Here is a 16,603-nt window from a genome sequence, read left to right as displayed (position 1 = left end):
GTCTAACTCTGTCAAAAATAAAGAACTGTTGTTCACATTACTGATTCATTCTGAAAGCAGAGGTATTAATTATGTTAATTCATGAGACACCAAAGAAAATATCTTATGACTGCCTCTGTGTCTTCCAGAATCTGTGCAACTTACAGAATCTCCAGATCTGATTGTGATCCTGGCCTCAACAGCTACCTCATTAAACTCCTCTCCTTAGCACTGCATAAGTAGGTCTCAAAGAGATTAGGTGACTTGTTCAAGGTGACCCAGGAATCCCTGACAAGGGTGATGCCAAGAAGTCAAGTCTCTGGGCTCTATGACAGATGTGGCTGTTTCTTCTGGTGACAGATGCAATCTTTACCTTTGCTTCTTCTAAGGCCAAGGCACCTGCCCTTGAGCAGACATCTGTGAATTGAAGGGCTCTCATGACAATGTACAGCCACCCTTGGCACATGAGGTGACCTGGAGCAGTTCATGTCTCCACTCCAGGTTTTGGTACCTGCAGGTTTACACGAGTATTTTCAATGACCCTGGCTGATCCCATCAAGAACTAAGAGGAAGTCAGCATGCTGTTCCAACAACTTGTGTTAAAACTCACCCTGGGAGTCTGTGTTGTGTTGTATCATGTAAAGCTGCCATATGGGTGCCACTGCCAGTTCCTGTCCTGTTCCTCTAACTCTTATTTTTTGTAATATTTATTTGTTTGAAAGCGTCACAGAGAAAGGAGAACAGACAGAAAGAGGGAGAGAGGGAGAGAGGCAGAGAGGGAGAGAGGCAGAGAGAAAATCTTCCATCCTCTGGTTTACTCCCCAAATGGCACAATGGCCACTTCTTGGCCAGGCCCATAACCAGGAACCGGAGCTTCATCTACAATTCTCACATGGGTGAAAGGACCCAAGCACTTGGGCCATGTTCCACTGCTTTCCTGGGTACATTAGCGGGGAGCTGGATTGGAAGTGGAACAGCTTGGACTTGAACCAGCACCCATATGGGATATCAGCATCACAGGTGGCTGGCTGCTTTACTCTCTATGCCTCAATGCTGGCTTTGCACAACTTCTGATCCAGTTCCCTGTTAGTGACCTGGGAAAACCAACAGAGGATGATCCAAGCACTTGGGCCCCTGATACTCATGGGGCAGTCCTGGATGAAACTGCTGGCTCTTGACTTCAGCTTGGCCCAGTCCTGGCCTTTATGGTCATCTGGGGAGTAGGCCAGCAGATGGAAGATCTGTATCTCCATCTCTTGCTCTGTAACCCTGACTTTCAAATCAATAAATAAACCTTAAAAAAATCCTCACCCTGTGTGAGAAGTGGGGGTGACAGAGAAAATAACCCAACCCACCAACTTCAGAGAATTATTTTAGAAACCGGCACTTTGGAGGAAAGCCTAACTGTGTATATGCATATGAGAGCGTGCTTTAAAATGTGAAAAATGAGGCTGGTACCGCAGCTCACTAGGCTAATCCTCCACCTTGCGGCGCCGGCACACCGGGTTCTAGTCCCAGTCGGGGCGCTGGATTCTGTCCTGGCTGTCCCTCTTCCAGGCCAGCTCTCTGCTGTGGCCAGGGAGTGCAGTGGAGGATGGCCCAAGTGCTTGGGCCCTGCACCCCACGGGAGACCAGGATGAGTACCTGGCTCCTGCCATCGGATCAGCGCGGTGCGCCGGCCACAATGCGCCGGCCGCAGCGACCATTGGATGGTGAACCAACGGCAAAGGAAGACCTTTCTCTGTCTGTCTTTCTCACTGTCCACTCTGCCTGTCAAAAACAAAATGAAAATAAAGATTGTTTGGAGGGAAAATTCAAATCTATGAAGAGATTTTTTCATAACATACATTTTCCTATTAATGACTCCTATTTAGGTGCATAAAAATTTTTGTTCCAAAATAAACTCTTAATTTATTTGAGAAGTTGAGAGACAGATAGCTCCTGTCCACTGTTTTACAGCTCAAATGCTCACAACATTTCCACAGCATTGAGCTGGGAATTCAGTCCAGGCCTCACCCCTTGAATGGTAGGAACCCAATTACTTGAACCATCACCAATGTTTTCCCTCTGTATTAACAGAGGAGTCAGCAGTCAGGAGTTAGAGATGCGTATAAAAACCAAGTACTCCAATATGGGGTGCAGGCTTCTCTACTGGCCTCCTAACATATAGGCCAAATGCCCTCCTGTATACTGCTTATATCTGAATTCTATTTTCCATTAACTTTGTTGAAATACCCATGTTTATCCCATATTCTTTTTTTTTAACTTTTATTTAATGAATATAACTTTCCAAAGTACAACTTTTGGATTATAGTGGCTTTCCCCATATTCTTATAATGTGTCTTTCTTTGAACTGTCCCCAAATACATGCAAAGATGTTATATGATCAGGGCAACAACTGAATTACCTGCAACTCTGAGATTGCTCTTTACTAAAACAACACATTGGGACACCTCAATGAAACGGCATCAGTATCCTCACAGAAGCCTGTCTCTTAATGGGCTCTGAAGGGAAGAACAGAACAAACTGAAGGATACCTACGATAGGGCTGGCACTGTGCAACAGCAGATAAGGCCACCACCTGAACCTCCAGCATCCCACATGGGCACCAGTTCGAGTCCTGTCTGTTCCATTTCTGATCCGGCTCTCTGCTGTGGTCTGGAAAAGCAGTGCAAGATGGCCCAGGTCCTTGGGCCCTTGCACCTCCGTGGAAAACCCGTAGGAAGCTCCCGGCTCTGGATCAGTGCAGCTCCAGCCATTGTGGCCATCTGGGGAGTGAACTAGCAGATGGAAGACTTCTCTCTCTGCCTGCCTCTGCCTCTCTGTAACTCTGCCTTTAGAATAAATAAATAAATCTTTAAAAATATATCTATGATAAAGTAAAGTACTCTGAACACTGCCTAACTCATAACTGTTCTGTCTACGTGAGCATAAACCATTGCTAGTAATCCGCACACTATGCTCTAAGCTCACAGGAACTTCCTCTTGCCCTCTGATCACCTTATGGGACACCCCCATAGGCTAAGTCTGCTCCCACAGAGCCCATCTGAATTAACCTCAGTCCTTCTGTGGAAGGTATTGTGTCTCTCAGCATTCACACTGAAGCTTTAATCCCATTATCTTAGCATTTGGAGATGGTAATTTTGGAAAGAGATATGATTTCGATGAATTTATGAAGGTAGGTTCTTCATAATGGGATTAGTACACCTGAAAGTTTGCTCTTGTTTCTCACTCTCCCCCCACCCCAGGTGAAGACGCAGAAAGATGGTAGTCTTCTGTGACCCTGAAATGAGCCCTCACTATACTATCCACCTATATTGGTGCCCTGACCTCAGACTCCTGGCCTCCAGAACTGTGACAGAAATAATCTCTATTCTTTCTGCCATCCAGTCTATGATGTTTTATTACAGTAGCCAGAGCTGACCACAACATCTCAGTGCTGAGGCTGCCACAAGTTGTTCTTCCATTTCTGAGCACAGAGATTTTGCATAAAGTTCATGAATTAAAAGGATTTCGGAGTGAACCCCCACTCAATCAACTATCAACTGAATTCAATTCTTGATCTCTATTTAATCTCTGAGTTCATCTATTTTCCTCCTGGATGATCACACCTGTTTGCAGGACAAGACAGGAAAATGACAACCCCAAAATGCAGATCTTATGACGTGACAGCTCAATGCCTGGATCAGAGCAGGAGAATCTACTCCATGCCCTTAATTCCAAAAGGAATTTGAGTAATGTGCACTTACAAATGAATTGTCAGCAGATTCACTGAAACCTTCCTCAAGAACCACAACCTCATGGAGAAGCAGCACTCACTACCTTCAGGACCCCTCTGGGTCTCAGGGTACCCAGGAATCTGCAAAGGGTGCCTATGGCTGATTTTTAGCTTTCTTCCCCCCCAAGCTACTTTTCTAAATGCCACTGAGATGACACTGGTTCAGTCTCAGCCCTTCACTGCTGGGAGTTACACACAATGATCCTTTTATGGCATCCAGCTCTAGAAAAACATCCCAGTCCCCTCACCTGGGAGGGTCTGTGTGACCACAGGTGTTGCCTCAGAGGTACTGAGGGGAGAACTGAGCAGCAGCTGGACCTTCATTATGGCAGCCTTTCCCAGAGCATCCAACGCAACCACTCAGGACCCCTGCTCTGCTCTCAGAGCTGATGACTCATATAACCACCACAGATTCCTGCTTATTCAGCATGTGTGACAGCTGGTAGGTGATCACGTGGCACGTCTTTGGAGAACCTGACATTTATGTCTCTCTGATAGAAATGACTCTAGCAACATTCAAATCTGGGCAGTCAAGTAAAGGTTCCATCACAAAATGCATACAACCTAACCTCTGAGCTTCCATTTCCTTCTTTGTGGAATGGAATAAATGCATCTTTATCTTCTAGTACTGTCACAGAGGTCATGTGTGTAAAACTCATTCATTCAACCAATAGTTATTGAATGCTGAGATGAGTGAAGCATGGTTCCAGGCACTTGGGATACACAGCCGTGGTTAAAACACAGCTCCACTCTCATGAGGCCCATATTGTAGGAGTGGGAGGAATGGGAGAAAAGAGCAAAGAAAGAAAGAATACATAGCCCAGAGGTTGGTGATAGCTGCTGAGGAGAGAGAATCAAACAGGAACAGGAAAGGGGTGCAGAGGTTAAAGACTGCTGTGTCATACAAGTAGGCTGAGGAAGGACTCCCTGGAAGGTGAACAGAGCTCTGACAGAAGTGAAAAGGTGGGCTTTAGGATTCTGGAAAAAGCAGTGCGAATATCTAGAAGTATGAGAGTGCCTGAAAAGACTGAGGAAGTGACAGAGGCCCAGGGTGGCTGGAGTTGAGAAATGAAAAGAAAAATGGTAGGAAAGTAGATCGAAGGAGGCCATATAATGCAGACCCTGATGCCACTGAGAGTGTGGTTGCTCTTACTCTGAAGGAGATAGGAAGCAAAGGGAAGTCTGTAGAAGAATAACATGATCTAACTTAAAACTTTCATGTGGGGAGGTGCCAAGTTGCTGAAATAGGGAAAGGCATACTTCTCTAAGCTAAGAGTAAATAATAAAAAAGCAGGATATACATTGTCATGGGAGAATTAGAGAAAACTGCAGTGGAAAACTATGGAAGGAAGAGGAATGGCATGGATCTGTGTGGAAGATTTGGTTGTGTAGCATGAACACAGACCCAACTCATGACCCCAGGAGCTGATAGCTGGAGAAGGCTCCAACTTTGGAGACTGAGGTGAGATCAGATTGTAGCAACCCAAGCCAACAGTGATACAGACAGAGGGAGAGCATGGCATGAGTCTGGCCTGGAGCCTAAGAGGGAGAGTGTGACTGCTGACACAGTAAAAAAAATGGCAGCACATTTCTCTCACCTCATCTGAACACAACAGCACCCAGCAACTGGCTGAGAGAGGGCAGGCACCAAAGGTGGCAGCTCTGGAAGCTCTTGGGCAGGCACCCAGCATCGGGCTGAGAGGAGATGCCATCGGAGATGCCATCTCCTCAGCAGTACCAGGGGCAGTACCAGGGGCAGCAGCTTGGGGGCACACACCTGGAAACCAGTCGGGGAGGAGACACTATTCAGCAGGTGGCTGTTGTGCATGCCTGTGATCCAGAGATACCAGCAGAGGGAAAATCCATGTTCCCCACTGACTTTGAGTCAGCTTGGAGGATTGGACACCCATGTAGGAATGTGAAGCACCCCTAGCCTCTCAACATACCATACGCTCTGTGGCTCCAACTGCCAAGGCAGAACACAGACAGCTGGCTCTGGGAACATCTCTGCCTCTCTGTGGACAGGACAGGCTAGCAGAGCAGAGCGGATCCTCTATACCCTGTTGACTGTGGGAGCCTAGTGAGCTGAGACTGTGGGAACTTGTGACTGCACAAAGTGTACCTGGGTCTCTGGGCAATCAATGTGAGCTGCTCCACATGCTGCTCAGAGCTCCATGATCATCGAGGGTGGGTAAATGCAATGGGGTCCATGCTTATACTGAGGATTTTATACAAAGAATTTTGGAGGATTCCCTCCCTTTCAATTGTTTTGAGTCATTTGGGAAGAACTGGGGTTATTTCTTCAAATGTCTGGTAGAATTCAGCAGTGAAGCTGTGTGGTACCAGACCCTCTTTGTTGGGAGGGCCTTTATTACTGATTCAATTTATACCTTGGTTCTGTGTCTGTTAGGTTTTCTTTGTCTTCATGGCTCAATTTAGGTAAGCTGTATGTGTTCAGGAACCTATTCATTTTCTAGGTTTCCCAGTTTGTTTTGTTGGCATACAGCTCCTTGTGATGGTTTCCAATGATTCTTTTTATTTCTGTAGTGTCTGCTGTTACATTTACTTTTTCATCTCTAATTTTATTGATCTGAATCTTATCTCCCTCCCTCCCTCCCTCCCTCTCTTTTTTGGTTAGTTGAACCAACAGTGTGTCAATTTTAAACAAGGTCTTCATTTTGCTGATCATTTGTATTTTTTGTTTCAATTTTGTTGATTTCTTCTCCAATTTTAATTATTTCTTTTCTTTCCCTGGTTTTGGGTTTGGTTTGCTGCTGCTTTTCTAGATCCTTGAGGTGCACAGATGGTTCATTTATTTAGTGCCTTTCCAGTTTCTTGATATAAGCACCAATTGCCTTAAAGTTTCACCCTAACACTGCTTTTGCTGTATCCCACACACTGTGGTAAGTTGTATTGTCATTTTCATTTGTTTCCAGAAATTTTATGATATCTCTTTTGATTTCTTCTGTGACCTACTGTTCATTCAGGAACACACTGTTCATTCTCCATGTGTTTGCATATGATGCAGAGATTCTTGAGTTGCTGAATTCCTGCTGCATTACATCGTGGTCTGGATAGATGCATGGTATGATTTCAATTTTTTGAAATTGCTGAGACTCCTTTTATGGCCTAGCATATATGGTCAATCCTAGAGAAAGTTCCATGCACTGGGAAGAAGAATGTGTACTCTTTTGCTGTACGATAGAAGGCTCCATGGATATCTGCTAGGTCTATTTGGTCTGTAGTGTCAATTAACTCTGTTGTTTCCTTGGTGATTTTCTGTCTGATCTGTGCATTGCTGAAAGACGGGTATTCAGTTCCCCTGTTACTATTGTATTTAAGTCTATATCTCCCTTTAAATCTCTTAATAATCCTTTCAAATAGCCAGGCACCCTGTAATTAGGTGAATATACATTTAGAATAGTCACATCTTCCTGTTGAATTGATCCTTCTTTGTCTCTTTTAATAGTTTTTGTGTTAAAGTCTACTGTGTCTGATATTAGGATGGCCACACCAGCTCTTTTTTGGTTTCTGTTAGCTTGCAGTATCTTTTTCCCTCCTTTCACTTTCAGTCTGTATATGTCTTTATTAGTAATGTGTGTTTCTTTTAGGCAGCAGATAAATAGGTTTTCTTTTTTTTTAATCCATTCATCCAGTCTGTGTCTCTTAACTGGCGAGTTGAGACCATTTACATTCAGTGTGATTATTGTTAAATATTATATATTCTCTGCCTAGTTTCCTTAAATAGACCTGTTTATGTGTTTTGGATTTTGTTTGTACTTTTGCTGGGTCATTTTCTACATTCATCTTCTTTTGTAGCGAAGTTCCTGTTTCTGTGTTTCTGTGTATAGCACATCCTTGAGCCAGTGTTATAGGGATGGGCATGAAGACACAGATTCTTTCAATTTCTGTTTGTTGTGGAAAATCCTTATTTCTCCTTCATTCATAAATGAAAACTTTGTAGGGTACAGTATTCTGGGTTGACAGTTTTTTTTTTTTTCTCTAGGACTAGGAATTTATCTTGTGATTGTCTCCTTGCCTGTAAGGTTTGAGATGAGAAGTCTGGGGTGAGTCTAATTGGATTACCTCTGAATGTAATTTGTCATATCTTTCAAGCACATTTTAAGATCTGTTCTTTGTGTTTCACTGAGCTGAGTATTGCCACAATGTGTCGTGGTGAACTCCTTTTCTGGTCCTGTCTATTGGCAGTTCTGTGTATCTCTTGTGTTTGGATGTCTCTTTCAATCTGCCTATTGTGGAAGTTTTCTGATAAAATTTCATTAAGTAGGCCTTCTAATTATTTCTCTCTTTCCACACTTTCTGGAACTTCTATGTGATCTGTACGTTGGATCACCTGATGGAATCTTGTAAATCTCCAACCAACTCTTCATTTTCTAAATTTTTCTTCTTATGTTTGTTCTGACTGTTATTTTTGGAAGTTTGTCTTCAAGTTCTGATATTCACTCTTCTATTTCGTCTGTTCTATTACTAAGAGATTCCACTGCATTTTTTATCTGGTCAAATTCTTCGTTATTCTTATTCAGAATTGTTTCTTTGTTCTTTGGCATTTCTGTTTGGTTTCAGATTGGTTTTATTTTTAAATTGATCTCCCTCTGCTATGAGCTGCTATGTGCATGCAGTACCACCTCCCTGAGCTTTGTTTATTTCTGATTCCTGATGGAGCTGGGTACCAGTGCTTTGGTGCACTAAGCCCCACCTGCTGGTGCTGGGCTCCCTGCTCACTTGTTTGTAAAACGAGCTAGGGTTATCATTTAGCATTATTTGCTGTTGTACAACTTGCATGGTGGGTGGGAAATCACTCTGAATTGTTGTGATCCTTGTCCCCGTGTGGTGCATGTTGTGAGGTGGCCTCTGCAATCGATGAGTATGCGTACCTGGGCGAACACGGCAGCATGCTGCCTACACACAAAAATGTAAACAACCAATATGGTTTCATCCCGCTAACTGTATCTCTGGTTGGGGGGATAGACACCAATGGATTGTGGTATATTCTATCTCTCCACCCATTCCTCAGAATTTCTCCTTCTTCCTGCTTAGAGCCCCAAGCACTGTTCACCAAATGTCCCCACTCACTGCATCTTTGTGGGATTGCAACCTCTCACCTGGTTTGCTGAGGAAGAGGCACCTGTCTCCTCACTGCATTCCTGTGCTGCTCATTCTCTATCCTTCAGTCCTCTCTCTGCTTCTGCTGGAGTGGACCTGAGCAGCCTCTGGAGGACTTCGGGACATAAATTTTTCAGGATTCTGCCAGCTGTTTGTATCCCTTCTACTCATTAATCATCCATTTTCGCTGCACAACTCGGTACCTCCTGCTGCTATACTGCCATCTTGCCCTGTGAATTCAATATTTTCACAAATGCCTAAAACTAAACACAGAAATTCAAGAATCAAGAAAAAAGACAACTTCACTTGCCCTCCCCAAGGAATGCAACAACACATCAAAATCAGAATGTGAAGATTAAGAGACTGAGGAAGTACCTGAAGTGTAATTCAAAAGATTAATTGTAGGATTACTCAGAAGGAAATCCACAAATTAAAGAAATCCTTACATGATGTGAATGAGAAATTATCCCCTGAAATGGAAATTTTCAAGAGAAATCAAAATGAAATATTAGAAATGAAGAATTCAACCTGTCAAACAGAAATATATTGGAAAGCCTTAACAACATATTTGGTGAGTCAAAAGAAAGACCATCGAAGCTGGAAGAGAAATCTTTATAAAGTTTTTTGTCAGAACAAAAAAAGGAGAGGAAATTATAAAAATTATAAATGTTGGAAATTTATGTATACTATCAAATGACCCAACAAATGGGTCTGAGAGTTCCTGAAGGTGTGGAAAGATAGAGCCGATGAGAAGGCCTATTCAGTGAAATAATTACAGAAAACTTCTTCAATTTGGAGAAAGAAAGGGTTGTCTAAGTACATGAGGCACATAAAACTCCTTATAGACATGACCAGAAAGGCTCTTCATCACAACACACTGTAGTCAAACTTTCAGCACTAAAACATAGAGAAAAGGTTCCAAAATGTACACAAGAGAAAAGCCAGATTACTTTCAGAGGCTTATCAATTAGACTCGTTGCTGATTTCTCGAACAAAACTCAACAGGCTAGGAGAGAATGGAGAGACACAGCCCAATATTAAGAGAAAAGCTTTCAACCCAGAAGACTGTACCCTGCAAAGCACTCACTTATGAATGAAAATTAAGCAAACACCTTCCATAATAAAAGAAAGAATTTGTCACCACTTGTCCAGCCTTACTAAAGATGTTTAAGGATGTCCTACGCACAGAAACACAGAAACATAGTCATCACTATGAAAGAAGGTGAAGGCAGAAAATCTCACAGTAAAAGTACAAAGGAAACCCAAAGCAAACAGAAGGAATCTTTACAGAAAAACGGCAGGGCCAAGTCATGACTTATCGATAGTAACCTTGAATGTAAATGGCCTAAACTCTCTAATTAAAAGATAAAGGCTGGCTAAATGGATTAAAGATAAGACTCATTTATTTAATGCCTTCAAGAAACATCCCTCACCAACAAAGATAGACCCAGACTGAAAGTAAGGATGAAAAAAGATATTGCACGGTAACAGAAGACAGAAACAACCATGTGCAGCCATCCTAATATCAGACAACATAGACATTAACATAAAAACTGTTAAAAGAGACAAAGCAGGACACTACGTAATGATTAAGAGATCAATTCAACAGGAATATGCAACTATCATAAAAGTACATGCACCCAATTCCAGGGTGCCAGGCTGCTTCAAATAAATATCAATAGATCTAAAGGGAGACAGAGACTCCAATACACTAGTAATGGGGGTCTTCAACATCCCACCTTTATCAATGGACAGATCAACTAGACAGAAATTCAACAAAGAAACAATAGATGGGCCAAATGGACCTAATTAATATCTATAGAACCTTTCATCCCACAGTAGCAGAATACACACTTTTTTTAAAACTTTTATTTAATGAATATAAATTTCCAAAGTATAGTTTATGGACTACAATGGCTTTTCCCCCCATAACTTCCCTCCCACCTGCAACCCTTCCCTCTCCTGCTCCCTCTCGCCTTCCATTCACATCAAGATTCATTTTCAATTATCTTTATATACAGAAGATCAATTTAGCATATATTAAGAAAAGCTTTCAAGGCCGGTGCCGCAGCTCACTAGGCTAATCCTCTGCCTAGCGGCACCGGCACACCGGGTTCTAGTCCCGGTCGGGGCGCCGGATTCTGTCCCGGTTGCCCCTCTTCCAGGCCAGCTCTCTGCTGTGGCCAGGGAGTGCAGTGGAGGATGGCCCAGGTGCTTGGGCCCTGCACCCCATGGGAGACCAGGAAAAGCACATGGCTCCTGGCTCCTGCCATCGGATCAGCGTGGTGCGCCGGCCGCAGCGCGCTGGCCACGGCGGCCATTGGAGGGTGAACCAACGGCAAAAGGAAGACCTTTCTCTCTGTCTCTCTCTCTCACTATCCACTCTGCCTGTCAAAAAAAAAAAAAAAAAGAAAAGCTTTCAACAGTTTGCACCCACACAGAAAACACGAAGTGTAAAATACTGTTTGAGTACTAGTTACAACATTAAAACACAATGTACAGCACATTAAGGGCAGAGATCCTACATGAGGAGTAAGTGCACAGTGACTCCTGTTGTTGACTTTACAAATTGACACTCTTGTTTATGGCGTCAGTAATCACCCTAGGCTCTTGTCATGAGTTGCCAAGGATATGGAGGCCTTTTGAGTTCACCGACTCTGATCATATTTTAGACAAGGTCATAGTCAAAGTGGAAGTTCTCTCCTCCCTTCAGAGAAAGGTACCTCCTTCTTGAATGACCTGTTCTTTCCACTGGGATCTCACTCACAGAGGTCTTTCACTTAGGTCATTTTTTTTTGCCACAGTGAATACACATTCTTTTCATTAGTGCATGGGACTTTTTCTAGGATAGGCCATATACTAGGCCATGAAGCAAGTCTCAGCATATTCAAAATAAATGAAATCATAGCATGCATCTCCTTGGACCACAATGGAACTGAATCTGAAAATTAAGAACTCAAGAAACTCTAGAACACATGCAAATACATGACTGAACAACATCCTCCTGAATGATCAGTGGGTCATAGAAGAAATTAAAAGAGAATTCAAAAAATTTTGGAAAAATATGAAGAAGACAATGCAACATATCAAAATTTATGGGATACAGAAAAGAAGAGTTAAGAGGGAATTATGTAACAATTAGTGCCTGTATTAATAAATTGGAAAATAACTAAGCAATCAATGTATCTCAAGGACCCAGAAAAATGACAAATCAAATTTAATGTTGGTAGCAGGAATGAAATAATTAAAATTAGATAAGAAACAAACAAAACTGAAACAAAAAAATCACAAATGATCAGTGAAATGAAAATTCTTTTGTTGGAAAAAATAAACAAAATTGAAACACCATTAGCCTGAATAAACAACAAAAAAAGTAAACCAAGGAGAAAACCCAAATCATTAGAATCAGAGATGAAAAAGGAAATGTAACAAAAATAGCACAGAAATAAAAAGAATCACCAGGAATTGCTACAACGAGCGAAGAAATGGATATAAACCTGGACACATACAATCTACTAAAAGTGAGGCAGCAAGACACAAAAATCTAAACAGATCAATAACCAAGATGGGAATTCAATCAGTAATAAAGACTATCAACTGTGGGGAGCAATCCGGACTAGACTAAGTTACTCGAATTAAGACTTATTCTATGCATCTGCTCTCCCACAATATGGCGCTGGGAGAGAAGTAAACAGCTTCCGCACAGCTGCCTCCAGTTCAACTAATAAACTGTAGGACTTGCTCCTGATTGGAGAGCAGCGTACTCGGCGTGTGGGCAGCCGAGTTGGGATTGGCGGAGGAGGACTATAAAGGAGGAGAGAGACGGCATGCACCAGGAACATCTATGGGGAACATCTAGCTGAAGGAACACCCGTGCAGCCCCCAAGAGACCCGGCCGGCGGTGTGCCGCTCCCCTGCGGAAGTGGGGAATGTGGCCAGGGGGAACTGCCCTTCCACGGAGGTGGAAGGGATAGTAGCCAACCCGGGAAGAACCAGCAGCAAACCCGGGGAGGGCCGAGCAGACGAAAGAACAGCGCAGGGTCCTGTGTCGTTCCTCCACGAAGAGGGGGAGCGACATAATGGTGCCGTGACTCGGATATGAAGCCTAGGCAGGGTTTAGTGTCGTTCCTCCACGAAGAGGGGGAGCGACAATCAACAATGAAAAGCCCAGCACCAGATGGCTTCACTGCTAAATTCGACCAGACATTTAAAGAACTAATCCCAATTCTTCTCAAGCTATACAAAACAACTGAAAGGGAGAGAATCCTCCTAAACTCCTTCTATGAAGGCAGCATCACCCTAATTCCTAAACCAGAAAAACACAACAGAGAAAGAGAACTTTAGACCAATAACCTGATTTACATAGATGCAAAATCCTCAACAAATACTACCTAATCAAACCCAGCAACATATCAGAAAGATCATTCATTCAGAGAAAGCAGGATTTATGCCTGGTATGCAGGGTGCTTCAACTTTGGTTCAGCTCAACTCTGGCCATTGCAGCCATTTGGGGAGTGAACCAGCAGATGGAAGAAGTCTCTCTCTCTCTCTCTCCCTCCCTCCCTCCCTCTCTTTGTAACTCTGTCTCTCAAATAAATAAAATAAAAATCTTTCTTTAAAGAAAGAAGAGAAGAAATTTCGATGGCCAGCAGACACATGAAAAAATGTTTAGGATCACCACCAGCCATCAGGAAAGTACAAATCAAAGCCACAATGAGGTTTCACCTCAGCCCTCTTAGAATGGCTCTCATATATAAATCAAAAAACAGTAAATGCTAGTGAGGATGTGGAAAAAACAAGTATACCTCCACATTATAACAGAAAGTCCTGCCCACTTGTTAAAGTATGCTGGATTTTGAGATCTTAGTCTTTCTGTAACCAAAGCAAAGACAATCAAGTGAGAAGATCTGCTACTCAGGGGTGTTGTTCAAGCATGAGGATTCACTACGCAGTAGCATCACAGTGTCAGCAAGAGGCACACCGCCTTGTTATGTGAGTGACATGGCTTGCCTAATTAAGAGCTCTCTTGTCACAATACCCAGAATTATGGCACAGTTCACCAGGGCCTGACCCAAGGCATCTACTTGTGTGCACCATGCTGACTCCATCACTTGGAGCAGTTAGTACTCACATGGCTCCCATGCTCTGTGCGTCCTCCTTTTGTAGCCCTGGCTTTCCTGGATGACGTCCCCAGCGCTGTGCTGGCTTCATCACACAGGGGAATAGCAGTAGCCCTGGATGAGGAAAAGAGGTGAAGAGAACTGTACAGATGGCTCCGAGGGACAGCCCCTCTGTCTTGAAGAAATTGCAGGGTCTGGCTCATGAGCAGCTCTTGGGACCTGGGAACTCTCACCATCTTCTCTAGCATTCCCTTGGGATGATGTCTTAGGCACTGGATTCTCCTGCTGAGTCCTGGAAGATAATTCTCACCTCCTTTGAAACCCATGGCGAGGGCCTCTTGGAGAGAACAGCAGGTATCCTGGGATGGAGTCTGAAAGGACAATGTCAGACAGGGGCTGTGGCAAAGAGTTCACAAGGCATTTTTCCCAATCAGCTGCTCCACATCTACCTTGACATACCCTCAATGATTGAATCAGGACCTGGCTGTCAAAGATACCCCGACAATCCTTACCCCTTGGACACTTTCACAACATGTTTCTTTCCCTTAGAGCCCCTACTTGATTGCAGTGCTCTCCATTGCTGTACAAAGGTTCAGTTCCTGTTCTCAAGCAGGTGATTTTAAATAGCTTTGCTCCTGGACATCTGTGTTGGGAAGTTCCCTGCAGGCACAGAATTATGTGTGAGTTCCTGAGACAGTCCACTGTAAAGAGGCACTGTGAGGCTGGTAAGAAGGCTTATAGATGGATAGGGTTTTGGGAAATCCAGTATCCAGGAAGGCACAGCATCTTGTAACATGGACAGTGTGAGGTCTGATATACCTGGGCTTAGAAAGGGTGGATGTAACCTGTCCAGGGCAAAACTTCAGACCTGGCCTGACTATGAGGATTCTAACTTTGGAGTGTCTGAGTCAAGCTTAAAGAAAAATAATCACCTGATCGGAGATTTTCCTGAAAAGCATCATTAATTATCAGTCCCCATCACTGTTACAGATTTTCTTAAATATCTTTCTGTCACACTGGGCTACCATTCCAGAAAAGATCCTTAACTAACACAGATTTAATCATGAAAGAAAATGAATCTTAGACTTTTAACTACCAAGAAAGCTCTAGTGCTCCCTGATAATCCTTGAGATTAAGTACACTGTCCAACCTAAAGTGCCCATACATTTGCTACTAGACATGTGGTTCTGAAGCAAATTCAAACTTGTAGTGAGAGAAAGTCCTAGAAACACAGGTAGAGTGTGATATCGAGGAAGGAAGGGGATGTCCCCATGGAAGTACAGACCAGTTGCCCTCAGTATGTAGGTCTAATATACAGTTAACTATAGAATTTTGGTTTTATTTTTGCATCCCCAAACACACATCAGAAAATGTTGTCCCAAATACACTGCATCTTTCACAGATTCTGGAACAAGAATTCTGGATTCTAAACTAGCCTTTGCCTTTTACTAGCTGTGCGATCTCAATCTCTTACTCTCTCTGAGCCTATTATTTCTCAGCCAACAACACTCTACATAAATCAGTTACCATATGTAAAGCAATGGAAGCAGTATCTGGTTGAGAGCAAGTGTTATATCAATGATGAGCTACTATAAATAGGAATCACAGTATTTCAGAAAGTGGGGTTCAAACAATCAGTCAGAAAAAATTCTGAGAGACAATGACACTGAAATGAAAGGCGAAATAGCAAGAGTTAGGCAGGGATAGAGGGTGGGGCAGCAGAAGGGGGTGTCCCAGGAAGGAACAATAATGTTCAGTCTATGGAAGGGAGGGGACAGGACCAGGGCATAATCATGTTTCTATCTGTGAGCCATTGCCCACGTTCTGTGTTCTCTATGTTAAACAAATATAAAGGAGAACCTTAGCATCCTTAGCACAAAGGCAAGATATAATGAAGACTGCATAAATGTACCCACAAGTCAATGGCAGTATTCAGTCTCCCTTGTGGAGCTGGATCCAGTCCCTGCTCCTCCAGAGCAGATAAAAACGAGAGTCAACCATGGAGGAGCTTTCTAGGCTACATTGGACATAAAGGAATCCACTTTTTGGGTCTGGTGGAGATGAAGTGTGCTAGTCTGAGAGAGCCCTGGCTGAGAGGCTATAGTCAGGCACATCCACACTTCAGGTGACCACCTCCAAGGGCACTTCTTGGAGGAAAATATATATGGCTCTCCCACTTGTCTCTTGCTCCTGGCACACTTATTTCAGTGAAATGAATGAAAAATGTTTTCCCAAAGACTGATGCCAGATGCTTTACACATAAAAACAAACAAACAAACAAACAAACAAAAAACCAGTGATCTGGGGCTGGCGCCATGGCTCACTTGGTTAATCTTCTGCCTGTGACGCTGGCACCCATATGGGCACCGGGTTCTAGTCCTGGTTGCTCCTCTTCTAGTCCAGCTCTCTGCTGTGGCCCAGGAGGGCAGTGGAGGATGGCCCAAGTGCTTGGGCCCCTGCACCCACACGGGAGACCAGGAGGAAGCACCAGGCTCCTGGCTTTGGATCGGCACAGTGCCAGCTGTAGCGGCCATTTGTGGAGTGAACCAATGGAAGGAAGACCTTTCTGTCTCTCTCACTGTTTATAACTCTACCTGTCAAA

General features: G+C 43.4%; 1 protein-coding gene across 32 annotated transcripts in view; it reads right to left on the bottom strand.

Moving 5' to 3' along the window:
• LOC103346732 (NBPF family member NBPF4) overlaps window positions 1-16,603 on the bottom strand; it is a 255,956-nt gene that overhangs the window by 86,701 nt on the left and 152,652 nt on the right. For 28 of the 32 annotated variants that reach the window (XM_089310687.1, XM_089310708.1, XM_089310706.1 and 25 more), the window contains 3 exons: window positions 14,514-14,661; window positions 14,235-14,372; window positions 14,013-14,115 (listed from right to left, as the gene is read on the bottom strand). The gene's annotated coding sequence lies outside the window, so the exon portion shown is untranslated. Of the gene's footprint in view, window positions 1-5,355; window positions 5,535-8,880; window positions 9,113-14,012; window positions 14,116-14,234; window positions 14,373-14,513; window positions 14,662-16,325; window positions 16,596-16,603 lie in introns of those variants that run through there. The other 4 variants (XM_089310681.1, XM_089310694.1, XM_089310698.1 and 1 more) reach the window with 4 other exon arrangements.

This window comes from Oryctolagus cuniculus, chromosome 12 (genome assembly GCF_051225735.1).
Source record: "Oryctolagus cuniculus isolate XC-2025 breed Fujian yellow rabbit chromosome 12, ASM5122573v1, whole genome shotgun sequence".
In the NCBI taxonomy this organism is placed as follows: domain Eukaryota; kingdom Metazoa; phylum Chordata; class Mammalia; order Lagomorpha; family Leporidae; genus Oryctolagus; species Oryctolagus cuniculus.
This window is presented reverse-complemented; position numbering and strand designations above follow the sequence as displayed.